Source organism: Lagenorhynchus albirostris, unplaced genomic scaffold (genome assembly GCF_949774975.1).
Source record: "Lagenorhynchus albirostris unplaced genomic scaffold, mLagAlb1.1 scaffold_238, whole genome shotgun sequence".
In the NCBI taxonomy this organism is placed as follows: Eukaryota; Metazoa; Chordata; class Mammalia; order Artiodactyla; family Delphinidae; genus Lagenorhynchus; species Lagenorhynchus albirostris.
This window is the reverse complement of record NW_026783627.1, coordinates 151066-167586: the sequence shown is the minus strand read 5'-3', so window position 1 is coordinate 167586 and position 16521 is coordinate 151066.

Sequence of the window (16521 nt, the reverse complement as noted above, 5' to 3'; positions counted from 1 at the left end):
GGGGACATGTGGACAGACCGGAGAGAGCAGCCCCTGTAGATACGGAGAGAAAGAACATTCTAGGCAGAGAGAATAGTAAGTGCAGGAGGCTATGGGGAGGGAGCTGCTAGGAACAGCCAGGGACAGCTCACCAGTGTCTCTGGAAGGGCTTGAGGGAAGGGGAGGGACGGTGTGTGTGTGTGCGCACGCGCGCGTGCGTGCATATGTGTGTGTGTGTGTGTGTGTGTGAGAGAGAGAGAGAGAGACAGACAGACAGACAGACAGACAGAGACAGAGACAGAGGGCGGGGATGGGGAGGGGGAGAGAGGGAGAAGACTGCTTTTATTCGAATCCAGATGGGAGCCTCTGAAGGGTTTTGAGCTCTGAGCAACACGATCTGACTTGGGACTTACCAGGATCACCGTGACCGCTGTACCTAGAACGGATTGAATGGGAGGGGGCAAAGCAGCAAAACGCATTTGAAAGGGGTGCACAGAAGGGGAGAGCAGGGCTGGTGGGACCTGAGGGGAGAGGTTTTCTGTCTCTTGCAGGGTGCCGGGTAGGGTTTAGTCTGGGTGTGGCCGCCCCGCTCCCCGTCTGCAGCACTCTGCCCTCCTCACCTCCTGTAAACGGAGGCTAAGTACATCCTTGAGGCTCTCCCAGAGAGTTGATGGCCTGCCTGGGACAGTCCTGAGTCACAGCCCCTTGGCTGTCGCCAGCTCCAGGGATGCTCCTGTCCTGAGCATTAACCTCCCTCAGCGGGAGTCCTCATTCTCCAGGGAGGAAATGGATATCTCACTGCTGCGGGCTCTTAACTCCTATAAAGCTGCAGGACAAATGACTCACTGAACATGCTTCATGCAGGGAGGAGTGGGTAATCTCAGAGAAGGGAATAAAACTTCTCAAAACTCCGAACCGGGGGATTGCGGAGAAGCTCGCTGTCTTCTCTCTTGGGTGCCTGTGTGTGAATCGGGGAAGGAGAGGGCGGGCACCGACTTGGGTCTCGGTTCGCCCCCGCGGACCATTCTTCCAGGGCAAGTTTTTCTTAGTGTCACTCGATTTCCTGAAGTGGGAGAATGAATACCCAGTGTAGAAAAGTGGGAAGAAAAGCGTGTTAGTTAGCATGAAATATGGTCATCTGATGACTTGTCCATTATGTATTTGAGGAAGCGGAGATTCTGAAGACCTTCACCTACCCAAGGAGAGGAAATTGCCTCTGTCTACACCAGGACCTCTTACTTTTGCCACTGGTGACATTTTGTGTCCGATAATTCTTTGCTGTGGGCTGTCCTGGGCATTGTGGGATACTCCTACAGTATCCCTGGCCTCCGCCCAGCGGACGCCAGCAGTCCTTCCCCAGCTGTGACAGCAGAAATGCCTCCTGAACTTGTCAATTGTCCCGGGGGCGGGGAGCTGGGGGGAGGGCGGCAGAGTTGCTCTGGGTTGAGAGCCCCTGACCCAGGCTCAGCAGGCACATGGGTGAAGTCAGGACTGTGTATGTCATGTCCTCTCTGGCTAACAATAATCGATGGAGTTAAAACGAATAGTGGCTTCTGCTTGGTCACTGGGACAGCAGAGCATTCACTGCTCTGCCTTGAGAGAACAATTTTCCTGTGTTTTAACTAATAAGGCCGTTGTGACGGCTGGATTCTGGGCACCCCAACTAATAAGCGTGCCGATAAGGCAAAGAAACCAAAACCAACGTCCTCCCTGATTGCCAGGGAGGGGGCATGTTTTCTTTCCCCTCCCTCTCCTGGATCCATGCAGTAATTAGCCAAAGTAAAATGAATTTTAGCTCATGCTTAATTGCCTTTACAGCGTACTCGCCAGCACGGATGCAGTAGTGCTAAACTAATTTTTAAAATAAATTTTAAAAAATTTATTTATTTTTATTTTTGCCTGCCTTAGGTCTTCGTTGCTGCGCGCGGGCTTTCTCTAGTTGCGGTGAGCAGGGGCTACTCTTCGTTGTGGTTCGCGGGCTTCTCATTGGGTGGCTCCTCTTGTTGCAGAGCACGGGCTTTAGGCGCGTGGGCTTCAGTAGTTGTGGCACTTGGGCTCAGTAGTTGTAGCTCGCGGGCTCTAGAGTGCAGGCTCCGTAGTTGTGGCGCACGGGCTTAGTTGCTCCGTGGCATGTGGGATCTTCCCGGACCAGGGTTCGAACCCATGTCCCCTGCACTGGCAGGTGGATTCTTAACCACTGCACCACCAGGGGAGTCCCTAAACCAATTATTTTTTAACTTTATGGCTTTAAATAATCCTTGGCTCTGAAATTCCCTGTACCCCTCAGCTACGTAACCACAGGCCCCTCTGCCCTAAATCCTTTTCGTATACTTTGTAGCTTTTTAAGCAAGGCCCCTCTTTAGGAAGACATAATCCCTTCTCTGTAGAAAACATGAAAGACCTGAACAAATCAAGATTTCTCCATGGAGAATTCAGCTAGTCCTGTGCTTAGCTCCAAACAAGGAAATCCATCTCTCTAGCAAGCATGCCATTACCCGGACTAATGCCTGACTTGAATAACAAGCAAATTGTTGTGCTTTTAATTGTACCCTGCTGGGTCACAAAGCTTGTGAGAGAGGAATGTGCCCAGCTTCTGCAGGAGAAACAGGTCAGGCCTCTAATCCTCCTTTTCTGTCACCTTCCCCTCCCCCTTTCCAATCCTTTCTCTTCCCAGCAGAGCAGAGGGACAAGAAAGAGACAGCTAAATTATGTTTAAAATGGAAGAGTCTAAAAGAAGAAAAACGGTGGTCAGTACTGACTTGGGAGAGGATGCATTATCTATCCACAGCCTCTGCAGTGTGGCCCATTTGAGGACAATCAGTGTTCTCACCGGCTTGCTGGAGGACGATATCTGAGAGCCTAAACCAGGCTTTCTCAGCCTCAGCACGACTGCTGGGTGGGGTTGGATGCTTCTTTGCTGTGGGCCTGTCCTGTGATGGAAGGACATTTAGCCTCGCGTAAGCTGTGACCATCCAAAGTGTCCCAAGACACTTTCAAATGTCTCCTGGGTGCAGAATTGCCCCTGTTTGAGAACCACGGCCCCAAGCCCTTCCATATTGGGATGTACTTGCTCTCTGTCTCAATCTCCCCCCACCCCCCAGTACACAAAACCCAAGAAAATCATGGTTCCTGTGTTAAAACTGGGGAGATCAACGTGCTCTTCATGTAGGTAGAATGAGTGGAAAGGAAAAAGACGCTGACTTGTGTGTAGGCAGGGGACAGAGTGGGAACCCCCTCAACACCAAAACTGAAAAGAGTCTTAGGATGTGGGTGTGTTTGTGGCTCCCTCTGGGAAGTGGCAATGCCCCTGGTTGAACAAGCCAACTTTCGAACGCCTCTACCCTGTGCACTTTGGAATAGGGCTTGCTGTGGGCGAGATGAGGAGTGATGGCGAGGCTGCAGAGATGAAGGCGCCTCTGAAGGTGCTGACTGTCTCCTCCCACACTACTTGGGACAGGGGAGAACTACCCAGCTTCGGAGAGATACCCATTGCTCAGACAATGACAATCCTGTCTTGGACCTAAACATCGGGATGAAAGAGGGCTACTGACAAGACAGACGTTGTGCAAACATGGGGTTGCACTTTCATTACAGACATCGAGGCAAACATTTCACTCCTGGTGATATAATGAGACCTCCCTATTTTTAGGAATTTACAAGAAGCATTGTTGCTTGTCCTTACCGGCCAGAAGGAAAGGCGGGAGAGCGAGCACACTGCAGTGAGCCCCTATATCCACTAGATGGCGGGGTACATCTTCCTCAGAAACCAGGCGGGCAGCGCTCCGGGCAGCTCGTTGGCCTAAGAAAGACAAGGGCCACTCTTCTTTTGGGAGACAGGCGTCTCCTCTCATCGTCGGCACAAACAGCCCCAAACAATTGCACTGACCACACAGCTCTAAGCCATGTTCCAGGGCACTGCCGTCTGTTCAGGAGTGAATGCTGGGAAAATGAACCACGCTGCTAATTTGCTTGATTGGGGGCAAAAATAAGATCTCAAGTGACAGTGGGTGTGATTTATTTTTCCAACAAGAATAGGGGCAAAGCCATTTCATCCCACCACCCCCCCCCGCCCCAACTGCTACCATAAATGAAAGCAATCACCTAATTAGTCCTGAATTACTAACTGGCAGGGTAAAGATCTGCTGGAATTCAAGCTGAAGTGGGGAGTCTGGAGAAAGGGATGTGATTTCTGCAGGGGAGGAAGGGAGGGGTAGGGCGGGGTGGGAGGGGCGGGAGGGGAGGGGAAGGCCTGAAGCCCATTGTGAGGTCCTGCGCCCCTGTGGTCTGGGGGCCGTGCTGGCCCTGACCCTGGGAGAAAAAGAGGCTCAGTGATGTCTTCAGGCCGTTTATTTTGTGCAGGAGAATGACTTTATAAACTGAAGGAAAAAGAACCTGTTGGAGAAAACCTATCCGAGAGTTTCTCTGAAAATGCTACAGATGGAGATGAACTGGCTTGGGAAGGAGAGCACAGCCCTGTGGCGCCTGGCCACCCCGCTGCTGGTGGACCCCCCAGGAAGGTTCTGTCATGGAAACGACAGGCAGATCTGAAACCAAGTTGGGCTTTACGTCATTAAGAAATCCCCCAAAGGAATGGAATAAAGGCCTCCTTTCACACTTTGGGTTTTGCATGTGTCCTGAGGAAGCGCCTCTTCCCCAGCTGAGACAGCGCGCTGTCCCCGCGACCCAGTGAGCGGCCCTCGTCCTGCGGGGAAAGCAAAACAGCAGCGGGGTGGGTGCGCGCCCAGAGCTGCCCCTCTCGCAATTGATTTGTTCAGGGGTGACTTCTTGCGTTCTATTTAGATGTGACTTTAATCGAAGTGCTTTCCTAAGGCGATTTATCACAACTGTGAACGGTCAGTTTGCACAGCTGCTGCTCTTTTAGGGAAACGCACAGGCTCGGGAGGCGGAGGGGCCGGCGCGGGCTCCCCTCTTTCCCACGACCGGCCCGCGTGCCCCTCTCCCACCAGAAATATGTGCGCCGCGTCCTCAGAGGCCGCCGCTTCTGTGCTCGGGCTCCTCTGCTGTTTTTGGCTGCTGAACAGCCATCTCCTCTCTCCTGGGAGGGGCAGCTGGTTTCCTTTTGGGGCACTCCCCTTCTCCCCGTCTCAGCTCCTGCAGCGGAGACGAGGCTGCCCCTCTCTCCCTGCACGCTGTGGGCTGGATGTGCAACCCGGCTCGGGCCACAGTCCCAACACGCCCCCCCAACCCCCAACCCCCCCCCCGCCCCCCCCCCGTCCCCGCCGACCCAGCTCGGCGCCCACCACAGCCGGCAAAGCCCACACGGGGCGCTCAGTTAAAGCTGAACCTTAGGTGAAAACCACGACTTTTTAGGGTGTCTTCAACATTGCATGCAACATACTTCTACTAAAAAAACTACTGTTTATCTGAAGTTCAGCTTTAACGAGGCGGGCATCCTGTATTTTGTCTGGCAGCCTTCTAGGTTCTAAAGAAAATGTTTGTCCAGAGCAGATCAAATTGGAATCAGCCTAGGACTTTTAACTGGAGCTTTGGGGAAAAAATACTTAAAAGGTATCTGTTGGGACTGCTAGGCTGGTAGGATTCATGCTTGCAACCGCTGGGAGCCAGCTTTGCTATCATGTGGGGAGAGCTGCTTGAACTAGAAGCCAACACCACAGAGAGCAGACCTGTTTCACTTGAACAGGTGGATCCAGCTGTTCTTGAAGCTGGCCCGGTGGGTGGTGGAGGTCAGGGTGCTGATGGCCAGGAGGGATGATAATTTCCTACCCCTCAAATCTGGGAAGTGAAAACAGCAGGGCTGAATGTGCCCACGGGGCATGGCTTCTGTTCAACTGGAAGAGTGGTGAATGGCTATTGGGTGACCAAAACAGTCGGTCTACTATATTCTTACTTTGTTTGCTAATTGTTTTGCTGCATGTAAACTCTTTGTTGCATTAGCTCTTGTTCATGACATCATGTCTGGAGGCAGGGTCTGATAGACTTCCATGTGGCATTGGAGACTTAAATTTCAAATCTGCCTCTGCCTGGTTGAGTGGCTTTAGGGTCCTCGTAACCTCTACAAAGTTGAGTTTCTGGGTCTGAAACCTAAGGACAGAGGTTATCGTAATCCATCTGGACTGCTATAACAAAATACCAGAGTCTGGGTAGCTTATGAAAAACAGAAATTTATTTCTCATAGTTCTGGAGGTTGGAAGTCTAAGATCAGGGTGCGAGCAGATTCACAGTCCGGTGAGTCTCCTCTTCCTGGGTCACAGTTGGCGTGTTTTCTCTGTAACCTGCCATGGCAGAAAGGTCGAGGGACCTCTGCGGGGTCTCTTTTATGAGGGCACTAATTTTGTTCATGAGGGCTCTACCCTCATGACCTTATCACCTCCCAAATGCCACACCTCCTGATACCATCACTTTGGGGGTTAGGATTTCAACATATGAATTTGGGGGGAGGCAAATGTTAAATCTATAGCAGAGGTACTTTCCCCATAGGATGGGGGAGAGGGAAAGTATGTAAGCACCTGTCATAGGGCCTGGTGTGGAGCAGGTGCCCCATACAGATGTTATTACCAAATATTGAGTATACTTCCCTGTGCCATAGAGGAGATCCTTCTATCTATTCTATGCCTTCTTTGAATGACCGTAGCACTTGTTGTATCATTTTTATGTCTGTTGTTGCTTTGTGACTGAAAACGAAAAATTTCTATTTGTCCATGTCCTGGCCCTTACATAAAAATGTGTTCATTTATCTATTTCATATTTATTGACTACATCTTAGACACCGTGTTAACTGCTGGTTCTAGATGTTAGTAAAATATAGACCTTCCTGCTCAAAGGGTCACAGTATTTGTGGGAAAACAAAAAAATGAACAACCTATGTCTCAAAGAGCTTTGTACTTCCCAAAGAGAACACACCTCGTAGGTACAATAAATACATGTATCATATGTAAATGTATAAATAGTTAATGGGATTATACACCTGAGATAACTGCTTTCCGATTCTGAGGAAATGATGATTATATTTCACCAGGAGCTCAATACCACTCTGAGAATGAGGGCTTAACCCCCGACTTGACTCACTGCATCGCTTTCCTATATAAAAATACACAAGTCTGTACATACGCTCTAGAAAAAGGCTTATCTGGCATGAATTTCAGATAGCAAGAAGAAAACTTCAAGAGGTTCAGAGAAGCATCCAGAAGCTCAGCTGACTCTCTGGCACTAATACAACTTGCTTGACAGGAAAATAGAGCTGTAAATCTCACAAAATTAGATGATCGTTTAAGAATTTCAAAACCTCCTGCTATTAATTGGAAATCCTAGAAGAATAGCTTCTTTTAAAATGTACTGATAATATGCTTTACAGCTTAATATTCAGAAGCCTATGTTTTGGCTAAGTGAGCTTCAGGAAGGAAGGAAATTTGCGGTTTACCTCCCCTTACTTTGGAACCGCTAGTTCCAAACATCTACTTCTATGCACAGTCATCTTATCATCTGTAAAATGGAGGCAACTCTAAGACAACAGAGTTACAGAGATGTTGCACAGCTCCATGTGTCATTGTCTTCATTTGTTTCAGAATACCAATAACATCTAAGCTACTACTAAAAGAGTGCTATGTTATTTGGGGTCATCTAGTGCAGCTCTGTCAAAGTAAAGGGACCTAGAATGACTATAATTTTCCCAAGAGGACACAATTATTTTATGGTAAATCTGGGACAAGAACCCTGATCTCTTGGATCCCATTCCATTGTTCTTTCATTGGGTTCTGAACAACCCAGAGAAATAAAGAGAAATAAAACTCCTGTGTGCTGTGTCACTGGTACAGGACATGGCAAGATTGGAATTGGAGCACTACATATTAAGAGGTATCTGACAAATTCTTCAAACTAATTGAGATATATACCAGGTACATAGAAAACACTGTGTTTTATGAAGATGATTCCGTGCAATGAACAGAACTGGTAACACACACTGGAAGGTGAATTCTCATTTTCTGGCACCTTGAAAACGCCACCTCAACATACACGTTAAAATAAACATTTGAACTGGGTCATATTTAATTCTGCATGCTCTTGTAAGTCAGCAAAACATTCCATATATCATTTAAGTTGTCACTCACTTTTTAACTTGACTTTCAATTTCTAAAAGTCTTTCCAAACATAAAACAGAGGTGGGAAAATGGTATATGGGAAGCTGCAGAGATGAAATGAGCTTATTTCATTAGGCATAAGGATGAATATCCAAACAACTTCTTCATGGCTGAAAGTGTCCAAATCGACTGTCTTCATTTTGTAGTCAAGGCTTCCGGAAAAATATGCTAATGGATTCCTTATTACCCAAATGCCCCATATCAGTTTCAGTAGGTATCATTATATATTATGGAAATTTTTCTCAGTGACAGTGAAAGACATCCTGGCTGAACATCCCCCTGCCCATGACACAGAGATGATGGTCTCAAGCTATCTTGAAGGCATTGGAGCCCACACTATCCGTTACTAATATTAATGGAGGATAAAACTTCATATTCTGTTTGCTCTATATTTGTTCAATCACTTCTTCCCTTCATTAAACTGGATGGCCCATAATTGAGTCTGTAGTGTGTCTATCATTGGAAACTGAACAAAGTTTTGTTGGTTTTATTAATGTCATACGTTCCTAGGGAGGGTCTATTCAATAACTAAGTCTAGTTTCACAGTTACAAATAAATTATGATGTAACTTTGAATAAATTAAGCTCATCATAAAGGAAGGATACTGAGAGTTGCTACTACCCCTTCCTTGAGGGGCTCTCGTAAAGCGCTAAGTAAAGTAACAGAGGTGTATATGTATGCATATATTTTCAATGATATTTGTACAGACTTAAAAAGAACTCTACAGAATGCATTATAGAAACCTTAATGCTGTGTGTCCCTAGTTCCCAGCTCTCTCATTAGAACTACTTAAATGAACACAATCTTATCTGTTAGGATAGCTATCAGAGTACTCCAAATACTACTTCTTGCAGTACCCCGTCCCAACCATTTGCCATCCTCTTCCCATTAGTCCTCAAGTCAGAAGCCCCGAAGATCTGTTCATTAATTTATGAACACATTTCTTCATCCAGCCAAGAAAATTGATTGATCCCTTACCAAATTTCAGGCACCATTCTTCAGTATGACTTATAGGCATGTTCAGGAAACACAGCAGTGATTAACACAGATGAATATAGTCTCTCTTGAGCTGAGGGGGGGAGACAAAAGTAAATAAGCAAATATAAAATCATAAGTATAGGGCTTCTCTGGTGGCGCAGTGGTTGAAAGTCCCCCTGCCGATGCAGGGGATATGGGTTTGTGTCCCAGTCCGTAAGATGCCACCTGCCGCGGAGCAGCTGGGCCCGTGAGCCATGGCCGCTGAGCCTGCGCGTCCGGAGCCTGTGCTCCGCATTGGGAGAGGCCACAACAGTGAGAGGCCCGCGTACCGCCAAAAAAAAAAAAAGCTATGAAAACAAAACCTATGGATGGAGACCTACATGAAAGATGGAAGAGTATAATAATGGCCAGAGTACATTACTGTGGCAGAAGCAGCAGCCCTTAAGGAGGACAACTTTATAAATTACAAATTGGATTTAAATAGACAGGGAATTGAAAGTGGAGACATTATTTTCTGCAGAAGATGATGGACAGGGGAGAACAAAGAAAATAAAACTGAGATTGTTAGCAAAATACAATGCTAAGCATGTAAGTTAGGACTGAGTCCTTAACTTTCATTTTTATTAATGAGTGGGTGAGTATAGATTACTGACTACACAGAACCAAGCCTGGGAACACATTTTATATTTATGATCTTTGTGCCTAAAACTAGATTCACCTGCAATTTAATATGACACTAGGACAATGACTGGCCAAGTTTTAGATTAATCACTCTTACACAAAGATTTTTCATTCATATAATCTCAAACAAATACTGCGTCACCAATTAAGTTCCAGATCCTATGCACTCTGGCTGAAGATATAAATATCTTGCAAGCCCAGCGTCACTTTCCTCTTTCTCTGGTAACAAATCACACTTTCTATTATGACAATGGCCCCAGTTATCGGCCCAGGAATAAACACTTGACTCAGGAAGAGCCAATTAAAGCCCTCCTTTAGAGTTGATCGAGAGCTTGAAGGTTAGAGTATTTCAATCTTATGAAATTTTTGTAAAACAGAATTATTTCAAAATCTAATTATTCTTTAAGTTCTAGAAACTGCATTCTGTGACTAAGAAGACAATTTATTTGCCGTCGGTTCTGTTCTGCCCACTTTATGTTTCTGTTATTGTGAGATAAAGGCAGTGGGGAATGGCAAACCAATTCTGATTCATTCAACACATGAGTGCTTCTTAGGTACAAAACACCATTCTGAACATTGTCCGAGGTAAAAAGATAAATAATACCTAGCCCCTTACCCTCAAGGATCTTCCAGCTTAGCAAGGGAAATAAAACATGCACACAGATGACTGCAACAAAAAGAAGATGATGATTGCTGCCAGACGTTTGGGGAGAATGAGTAGAGCAAAGAGAGAACACAGAATAAGGCAACATTCAACAGTCAGCCAAGAACTATTTGTTGAGCAATTGCAAGCTGTGACCTGGAAATGGAAGAGGAGAACATAGATCTTCACATGGGCAGGTGAAAAATCAAGTGTTATTACTTGTAACACAGCTCTTCAAATATATTTTTTGGCACCAAGTGCCTACTAAATAGCCTTAAATTAAAAACTAAATAAGGATACAGTCTCTATCAAATATAGCCTGAGGTACTGATGCCTAAATACTAGGATCACAGTATTTGTGTTCCCAAGGATGCCTTTCTATTGCTTTGCTTCTTTCCCCCTTTCCAAATTAGCTAATGCTGCCTTACCAGGATATCTATTTCACTTGTTCCAGCCTTTTTGATCCAATGTATTGAATAGCAGAATAGGTGAGTTACAAGAGGATATTTTGACTTCAAACAACAGAAATAAAATACTATATAATTTAAAAAAAGAGGCAATCTTTCAGGCACATGTGGATCCAGGAGTTCACATGTTCTAACCAGGTCCCTTTCTCTCTTCCCCACCCCTTCTTCTCTCTGCCTTTTCTCCTCTCTGGTATCTCTCATTATGGGATTCAAATATTTCCCTGTTTATGTGGGAGCTTCTGGCACAGCTGCGGGCTTATACCCTCGCAGCTCCAGGGCTGGCTGGAAGGGGCGGGCGCATCACAGCATCAGGTTGCACAAGGTGTGCACTTATATAGCAGGGCATCACATCTATGAGTGATTGATGATCACATTGTATACAGGGGTAGCTTCGCATAGTTTTTACATCACTCTTCTTGAAGATGGCAGTAAAATGGTATGTTTTTACAAAATCAAATAGTGTAACGTTGTCCAAAAGATGTACATAAAGCATTTAGAGGAAGGAGGCTCCTTTTTCTTTTAACTCCGGCACGGATTGTCTGTTGGACAGTGGTAACCCTGTCATCAACCTCGTTACTCCAGCAGAAGTCCAGGGATTAGCCCTGCATAACTCTTGTTAGCCTCTATTCCCTTCCTTGAACACCGTAGCCAGAAGGTTGTTTTCCTCCTCAAACCTTAAGTATTGAAACCTGGAGGAGGGGCATGTCTGAAAAGAAAATGATGGACTGGACTCTCCCTAGAAGGAAGATAAATGGGTGGTCAATAAGAAAAAAAATAAAATCCTCTGTACCAGGAAATGTTTGGAGTGTTGTTTGGGTATCAAAAAACGGGTGCCCTACACATAAAGCAACAAAGGATATTGGTCTAAAAAGAACACCATGGCCCAAGGTGCATGACCTATTTCAACAGAGGATTTGAAAGTTAAACGTTAACCTGTAAAACATTCAATTCAATGTCATCATTTTACAGATGGGCAAAGTAAAACTCATGCACAGGAACAGAAGTGCCAAGGTCATACAGGTGGTTGGTGGAAGAGACAACCAACTTCCCAACTTCTGACTTTTTAGGTGTGTGTGTGTGTGTGTTGTGTTGTTTATGTGCAAGGACATTTTTCTTTAGTACACTAACATTACAACAAGAAGTACAGTCTTGTTTTGGTTTTCTCTGCGCCCTCAATTCTGTATAAGACAGTTTCGCTGCCCTCCAACAGAAAGGCTCAGCAAGAGTAGAGACCACCATAAGCAGTACACGTGGGCACCAAGGGCAGATACATTGCCCTTCCTTGTGTAGGAACTAGGGCCACTTGTTGCTTTAATGGGCCAAGTTTGGGCTGGACCTGCAGGAGGGGACACCTTTGTAAAACAGCTTCCTAACTGCACTACAACCTGCTCTGGCATCCTGGTTCCACTCCCCCAACCCCCCAAATCTTCAGCCAGAAAAAAAAGAAGAATGGATCACTGGATCGATGGGGAGACTTCTGTCTGCTCCTCCTACTGCCACCTCTTTCTTGCTATTTCCTGCCCGAGGAAACCTGACATCAGCCCAAAAGCATCTCTGGAAATGGCTAGGAGGGAGCCTTACACCTGTCAGCGCCAGAGAAGAAAGGGCGCTCTGCAGAGTTCTCAGTTGTTCCATCTCTTGCGATGAAAGGAAGAAAAGGAGCGAATCCGCCACAGATTTACTGGAGACCAGGGTTACTTCATCCGGCTCCGGCCGCAGTAACCCCTGAAGACCAAAGATGCATTTCCATTCCCAGCAGTTCTTGTTGGCGTCTTTCCCTACAGGCTAGCCCAGTGCCTGGCCCCGGAGAAGTCTCTGCGTAAAGGTTCTTTAGGTCATCAATCAGGCTCCTGTGTGTATGTGTGTTTTTCTTAGGAAAAACTGGCACAGACGAATTAGCAGTACAGACTGGGGTCTCCCTACTACCCTTCATGCTTGGCGGCATCACCTTCGACTACCTCGCATTCTCCCGGCGCTGACAGTCCCGGCTCCGGACCTCAGGGTTGGAAGCAGTCAGCCCCAGCTAGAACCGCCCTGTCCGGGGCTGATGCCACCCTGTGCCTAGAATGTGCGTGTGGGTGCAGGCGGGCGAGCGAGCGGCTTCTACAGTGAGACCGAAGCAGGAGCTCAGCCTTCGCCTGAGACCTGCAATCCCCAGATTCCCTGGGGACCTCGAAACTCCCAATCGGAGGTACTCGCCCCCCACAGCCGCCCACCTATTCCCTCCCCCCTTACCTCAGCACGCAGCCCCTCCCTGCGTGATGATGCAAAACCGTGGGGAGGGTGGGCGCTGGGAAGGGTGGGGAGAGCCTGAGAGCGAGCGAGGGTGGGAGGGAGTGGGCGGAGGAGGAGAGGGAGCCGAACGCGCATTTAAAGCGATAGCCATGCTCGCTCTCTCCCCAGTGCTGGGCTGTTGGAGAGCTCGAGCTGCAAGCCACCGAGCGCGAGCTCGAGCGCGGCGCGCTGGCCGGGGAACCCAAGAGCGCACGGCGCCCCAAGATGGCAGGCGCCGCGGGACCCCCCACCCTCGCCGGCTGCCCTTTCCCGGGCGCCCCTACCCTCCTCGCCCGCAGGAGACCCTGGGCTTCCCCGGAGGAGCTCACCCCAAGGGGCCAGGACTGCGGCGAGCCCGCCACCGTCCCCTCGAGTGCCGCCGCCACCACCGCAGCCGCGGGAGCAGCATGGTCCAGCTGGGGAAGCTGCTCCGCGCCCTGACTTTGATGAAGTTTCCCTGCTGCGTGCTGGAGGTGCTTCTGTGCGCGCTGGCGGCGGCGGCGCGCGGCCAGGAGAGGTACGCCCCGCACTCCATTCGGATCGAAGGGGACGTCACCCTCGGGGGGCTGTTCCCGGTGCACGCGAAGGGTCCCAGCGGAGTGCCCTGCGGCGACATCAAGAGGGAGAACGGGATCCACAGGCTGGAAGCGATGCTCTACGCCCTGGACCAGATCAACAGCGATCCCAACCTGCTGCCCAACGTGAGGCTGGGAGCGCGGATCCTGGACACTTGTTCCAGGGACACTTATGCGCTCGAACAGTCGCTCACTTTCGTCCAGGCGCTCATCCAGAAGGACACCTCCGAAGTGCGCTGCACCAACGGCGAGCCTCCGGTTTTCGTCAAGCCCGAGAAAGTAGTTGGAGTGATTGGGGCTTCGGGGAGTTCGGTCTCCATCATGGTAGCCAACATCCTGAGGCTTTTCCAGGTAGGGGGGCGCTCCCTCCGGGGCAGAGCGCTCCGTAGCTCCCCGCGCTCTTTATCCTGAAGGCTGGCTTGGACTCCAGGGGTGCGGGGTCTGGTCAGCCTTCGCTCATTTCCACCCTGGAGATCCTGCCGAATCCCTCCCACCTCACCCGAGGAGGTACTTTCCCTGCTTGATTCATTTCCCTTCAATCTCTCCCCTGTCCGCGCTCCACTCCATCCGGCTTGACATTCTGGATTTATGGCCCCATTGACAAGAAACAGTCTCCGAAAAACAAGGCGATGATTTAAATGGGTTTGCATTCGAGTGAAATATGGTTCCAAAACAGGCTTGTAAAAGTGCCGGGCTCCTGTGAGAGCCACTTAGGCGCAAGGAATATGAAAGATGAGAAGACGCCTAGAAACTAGGCATTTCTCAACTCCCCAGCTTCCCTGCCCCAAGCCGCCCGACAAGCTGCAGCTCCCTTGGAAAATTTCGAGAAGAGCTTAGGGAGGCAGTTCTTAAACCGAAGGCTAGGTCTTCACCTACATTTGGACGTGAATTGCCCATTTCGCTCGGGTTGGATTTCCCGACCTGTAACCTGTCTCTGCGAGGGCATGGGGCGGAAGGCGTGGGGACTGTCCTCAAGCGGGGAGAAGCCACCCGCAGACGTGCCCCCAGGTGATTTGCTCTGGGCAGTTGTTTGCACCGTCTAAACTGCCTTTGCGATCCGGCCACTGGCAGGAGCCGGGCGATCAGCTTTCTACTCCTGCCAGCTCAGAGCCCGGAGGTGAGCTCATGCTAACTGCGAAACACAGTCGCTTTGTCTGCACCCACCCTGTGCCCATCCTTTCCCACGACCTCTCTAACGCAGCCCCCAACCCCAGTCCTGGGTTTTGAGGACGATTCTCAGAGCCAGACAAGAAGGCGCCTGGAGGGAGGCAGTAGGGTGCGCTGAGCAAGGCCGGGCGGTCCTCTAGCTCCGGGTGCAGGCGGGCAACGGCGGAAGAATGCGAGGACGGCGGAAGATGCGAGGACGGCGGATCGGGCCCGCTGAGCGGTGGGCGGTGCTGCAGTGCTCTCTCACCGCCTGCTCCCGCAGCCTCGGCCCCGAGGCTCCTGTGCCGCCCTGGGTATAGATGGATGGCTTCTGGATGAAGAAATTGAGTTTCAGGGTCTGCGTGACTAGGGGTTCTCTTGTTTCTCTGTCTTTCTTCCTGTGTGTCTCTCTCCTTGTGTCTCTTTCTCCCTGCTTTTTTTTTTTTGTCTGTCTGTTTTTATGTTCTCCCTTTCCATTTCTGCCTCTCTTTTCCTTCTCTACCCCTATCTCCAAGTTTTTTGTTCATCTCTGTCTTGAAGTGATCCTTTCCTAATGCACAGCTCTCTCCCTGCCTGGTAGGACCCAAGCTCAGTTAGTCCCTTCTCCAGATGTTCTGGCTGACCCTTATGCTCCCCATAGCTAAAAAGTCGGCTCCCTCTCAAGTGCCTTTCCTGAAGCATGTTGGGCTTCTGGAGGGGACTCCTTGTGAGATTCAAGCTGTCACTACATCAGCACCCAGGGGTATGAAGTTTGTGTTTGTGCCAGAAGGAGGGGTGCCTGTCTAAAGCTGCAGCCTGGTATGGCCCCTCTGAGCCTCTGAGCGTCCCTAGCACCTGTTGAGTATGCCACCTCTAGATGTTTGCAAGGCCCAAAGTGCTTCTGGGCAGCCTTCACTTTGAGGTAATGCTTTCAGGAAGAGCCTGGGTTGTTGGAAGCAAAACCCAGAAGCACTTCCTTTACCTCTGAGCTTAAACTAGAGAACCTGAGGAGGCAGTGCTGCAGGGAGGATGAGGCCAGAGGTCACCTGAGAACCACAGGGGCAACTCACAGTATTTTTACTGGAGCTCTGGGGGTTGAAGGCACATTTGCTGTTTGACATTTTAAAAATTATTTTGGTGCCTTCACTTGGAGCTTGGGAGCTTGCAGATGGGCCTGCCTGTCGAAAAAAGAGTGAAATCTTAAAGTCAAGAGAGAGCTTGCAGACTAGGTGAAGGATTGTGTTTGCCGAAAAAGATTCCAGGGGGAGCTGATTCCTTCTCTGGTGTGTGGATCTGAGGCACTTGCAAGAAAAGAGAACGCTTGCCTTATGCTTAGTTCCCCCGTTCCCTGGGCTGGGAAGGAAAGGAACTGAATGCCAGCATTAGCAGTGTGCATTGGGACCAAAACCATTCAGAGAAAACACTGTCATTTTCCTCTAATTTGCAAATTGCAGCTATTCATGTTGGATTGAACAGCTGAGGGAAAAGAGCCCCCAGTTTTCACCTGCATTTATTGAGAAGAGGCTGGTAGTAGGAGGGATGCACCAACTTGTAGCTCGTGCTGCAAGCTGGATATAAGCTTGGTGTGAGCATCCTGGTTAACCACTGCCCATGTTCAAATATACAGAGATAGATTCCAACAATCTCTTCCCGTAGCCTTATTTTTGCGTGTGATCTTAGAA